This window comes from Scardinius erythrophthalmus (genome assembly GCF_964197995.2).
Source record: "Scardinius erythrophthalmus genome assembly, chromosome: 13".
In the NCBI taxonomy this organism is placed as follows: Eukaryota; Metazoa; Chordata; class Actinopteri; order Cypriniformes; family Leuciscidae; genus Scardinius; species Scardinius erythrophthalmus.
Window position 1 is genome coordinate 6432922 of NC_138233.1, and position 4973 is coordinate 6437894.

Below are 4973 nucleotides of genomic sequence, written 5' to 3' on the forward strand. Positions count from 1 at the left end.
CAGCAGCTTAGATCATGGGTGAATTTAATGAGAAACTCTTGAGATCGCATTGAAATCTCTTTCTTCTGACTGTGGTAAAGTTGAGACTTTGCTGAGATTCTCTAGGGAAGATATAGTAGCCAAAAGTGATGTCTGGAGGGGACATTTGTTTTAAATGACCCTACAAGTTTGATTAAACAAATCAAAATATGAGGAAAAAATTGTAGGCTTATATTTCTTAAATGTTTTAAATATGAGGAAAGACTTGGTTAAAGGGTTAGTTCACCTAAAAATGAAAATGTTTTAATTAATTAGGCCTACTCACTTTCATGTCGTTCAAAACTGGTAAGACTTTTGTTCATCTTCAGAACACAAATAATCATCTTGTCCCTCCATTGACAGCTACCCAACTACCACTTTGACACTTCAAAAAGTTCATAAAGAGATCATAAAACGAATCCATATAAGTGACCAGGGGTGCGTTTCCCAAAAGCATTGTTAGCCAACTATTTTCGCAAGTTCCGTCGTTATCTGCATAGTTCAACGAGTCTGTCGTTCTAACGAACATTTGCAAACAGCATCGCAAAGTTGTGTAATTGGATCGACAGCTCTCGACCTGTAGTTAGAATAGTTTCTAGTTTGCATGACATGTGGACTTAGTAAATCATTATCTTGAGCAAAATAAGCAAGCTGACCTTCAGTACAACCTGTGTCTTTTATTTAGAATACAAATGTAATTTACATCTTTTAGTTTGATCGAGCCTTTGATTGAATCTGGAAATAAAGCAAAATAACCGAGAAAAATGAGAAATAGTCATCAGATGTCATGTCTGTAATTTATAGCAAAACATCTAGGGTTAATTCGATCTCAAACAGATTCATTAAAAGAAGTTATTACTCCACCACGCGCGTAACGTCATAAACCAACGTGGTTGAATGACCACTTTGCAACAATACGGTTCGGGAAACAGTTGTGACTAGCTAGTTGATTTCTCCAACGATGCATCGTATGGTATTTAAAGGGGGGGTACAATGGTGTTTCATGTATTCAGAGTTGTTTACAGTGTTACAGAGATGGATTCTCATGCTAAACATGGGCAAAGTTTAAAAAAAATATTTTGGACGACTAACGGAGAATTTCTGTGCCGAAAATCTTACTTCCGAGTTGGTACAAGTTTCGGCTGTTTTTTTTTTCGATCGTGGATCTAATGACATAGATGAGAGTGGAACTCCTTATATGGGCATTTCTCTCGGAAAAGCGCGCTCGCGCACACATCGACCAGAGGAGAGCGAGACCGCGCACATCAACGCGCTTCAACAGGAAATCATCGGCAGCCAGCGCTGCATAGGATTTGTTCAAGAATGTCTCCAAAAAAGTGTGTTTTTGGATGTGAGGGAAAGCTTACCGTGTTCAGCTTTCCAAAGAACCCAGTGTTACAGGAACAGACAGTGGATGCAGTTTGTTTTTCCGGGGCAGCAACGGAGTGTAGGAAGTGCGGTTGTGTGTTCTGGTCATTTCAGTGACGAATGTTTTATTAACAAGGCCCAGGTCGACGCTGGATTTGCAAATCGTTTGCTATTACAGTTTTTCTCAGTCGCTTTGGTGCATTTCTCATAACACTATTTACATTTGCACAATAGTTAATGCAGTTCTCAAAACAATTAGTACAAACTGCAAAACCTAGTTGATAACCTGCAAAAGCGAGTCACTTGCTCAAAATGGATAGCTCATTCCTCAAAAGCAAGTATTTATGTCAATGAATGTGTCAGTGTCATCAAAATGAAAAGTCCTGACACCATCGTTTATGAACAAGATAGTCAAATGGCTTAGTCATGTTTTCATTATGACAGTTTACTCTGTAAATGTTTTCCAATGCAAAAAAGTCAGATCTTGGTGACACTACCTGAAAATGCTCAATACAGCAATAAATACTATTTGCACAGCCATTTGAAAAAATACAGTAAAGTTACACATTACTGTATTTATGAGGTAACTGAGTACAAGACACTGAATATGTATGTTTCACATTTTTACTGCATATGCTCTTTGCAATTCTAATTTGTTCACAGCATTGTGCAAAAGAAAAAAATACACCATTATTTACAACAAACATAAACTCCCTTTGGGTAGAGCTGTGCGCAACTGTCAACAATACTGCAGTACATATTGGAACTGAACATACAACATACATTGTACTGTAATCATTCATGCACATCCAGACGTTCCTCTCTGTCTGGCCACATATTTTCATCTACATCACAGCGAATATCATCTCTTGCAATGCAGCGAGGAAAGTATCTCCTCGAGTGGCGAATCCATCCTCTGCAGGACTCTGCTGTGATGTCATCACATGCTGCATCCATGGCCGCTAGCAGGGCCATTTGGGTATGTGGATGCCGGTCATATACCTTCCACCTCCAGGAAGAGAAAAACTCCTCTATTGGATTTAGGAATGGTGAGTAGGGAGGGAGATATTCCACCAGCATCCTATCATGTGCTGCAAACCACTGTCTGACGACTTCTGAGTGGTGAAAACGCACATTATCCAAAACAACAACATGCTTGCTCAGATGGTCTCCAGTTAGTCCTCTCTCATTCTCAGGGATTATGTCCCTGTAAAGAGTGTCTAAAAAAGTCAGCAGATGTTGTGTGTTGTATGGACCAAGACGGGGGATATGGGTGAGGACGCCGTTTTCTGAGATGGCTGCACACATAGTAATATTCCCTCCTCGTTGGCCTGGGACATCAATGGTTGCTCTCTGTCCAATGCGATTCCTTCCACGTCTTCTACCTTTTGCCAGATTGAAACCCGCCTCATCAAGGTATATGAATGTGTGCAGCGGTTCCCTGGCCTCCAGCTCCAGTACATGCTTTATTACAAAAGAGGGAGTGAGAAAAACTATAACAACTTTTCCTGTGTAACATAATGCATTTTGGACAACATATTGTACAGTATGCACTGTGAATACACATACACAGAACTGTCATGTAAGTGTAGTGCATGACACTACACAAAGTTGCTGTAACAGTTTACAGCACTGAACATTAGAATATGCATAGAACACATACATGTTTTACCTGTACATACTGGTGACGGATCTCCTTCACTCTGTCGCTGTTCCGTTCAAATGGCACATTGTACAATTGTTTCATGCGCATTTCATTCCTACGGAGCACTCTGTCAATTGTAGCAACTGAAACAGATTCAATATTCCCAAAGATGTTGTCATCCTCTATGACAGCACTTTGTATCTCTCTCAACCTTATGGCATTGTTTGCAATCACCATTGCACAAATGGCTTCCTCTTGTTGCGGAGTAAAAAGAGGCCTTCTTCCACCTCTGCAAGGTTGTCTTGCAATCCTGTGTGGTGCAGAGTCAAATTACAGTAAATATGGCAAATCTTTACTGTAACACTACAATACACTAAATGTGGGATGCAGTAAAGCTGTACATCTAAATGTATAATGTACAGTGACAAGTTAGTCCCACTGCAAGCTTCATGTATGACACAATGACAGTAGTGCAGTGCAGATTGTTTAGTGATGAATTACTGTCCATTTACAGTATACACACCTGTTCTCCCGACGAAATGTTTGAATAATTGAATTTACAGTGGTTCTCCCAACATTTGGCTGCACCCTTCGACCAGCCTCAGCCATTGTGAGGCCGTGATTGACAACGTGATCCACAATTGTAGCCCTGATTTCATCAGGGATCCGCCTATGTACTTGGCCTCTTCTTCCTCTTCCCCCATTTTGTCCCCTTCCCCTTCCCCTTCCCCTTCCCCTTCCCCTTCCCCTTCCCCTTCCCCTTCCCCTTCCCCTTCCCCTTCCCCTTCCTCCCCCTCCCCTTCCCCTTCCTCCCCCTCCCCTTCCCCTTCCTCCCCCTCCCCTTCCCCTTCCTCCCCCTCCCCCTCCCCCTCCCCTTCCTCCCCCTCCCCCTCCCCTTCCTCCCCCTCCCCTCTCCCCTCCCCCTTCCCTTCCCCTCCCCCTCCCCTTCCCCTTCCTCCCCCTCCCCGCGGCTGACCTTCCATTTCTGTGTCACAGTATTGTAGAAATGGTACACACTATGTCCTGCTTGGTTCATATATGCTTGTAAAGTGGGGGTTTATGGGATTCAGCTCTGACAGTGATTGTAGAGAAGTGGCTTATCATTGGTTGCAACTAATGCTTCACACATCCCTTCTCATCAGTGAAAGCTGAGATTCACCTGAGAGAAATTGTTCAATTTAGGAGACATTTGCAGAAAAAAAAAATGTGTAAAATTTGCTTGACAGATTTTGACAAATAGTTCAACATTTTTGCATGTAATGACTCAAACAATGAAATGAGGACTATTAGTTTTATATGGAATGACTATTCATCATTCACAAGTATAGTTAATTTTGACTGACATGACATAAGCAAATGATAATGTTATAAAACAGCAGAGAGTTGAATGAAAGCAATAGATGCATGTCCAAAAGCATTTGCAATTTGTTGGAAGGAATGAGAAACTGCTACTATGATGTGCACAAATGACTAAATGTTGTGGAGGTTGAACTAACTGTTGTGCAAATGTAAATAGTGATGTGAGAAATGCACCAAAGCGACTGAGAAAAACTGTAAAATGTGGAGCGGTCCCAGTGATAAAAGACCCCATTCATGTAAGTATAACTGGATCAGATTTCTGTCTTTTGCTGGAAATCATGCACTACCGCTTGACTCTATAGCTCCGCCTCCAGGACCTCGGGCTTTTTCCGGAGAGAATCGGAAAGCTGTATTTTCCTTTTATAAATATAATAAAACTAAACACTTTTTGGAGATATTAAAGATGCACTACTACTCAATAGGTACTCAAGATTAACATGAGATTAGGTGAAACTGTACATGTTATGTACCCTTAAGCAGCGAGTTACATCGTTGCTCGGGAAACGCACCCCAGTTTAGTCCAAATTTCCTGAAGACTCGATCGCTTTATACAATGAACTGACTGAACAACATAATTAGTTTT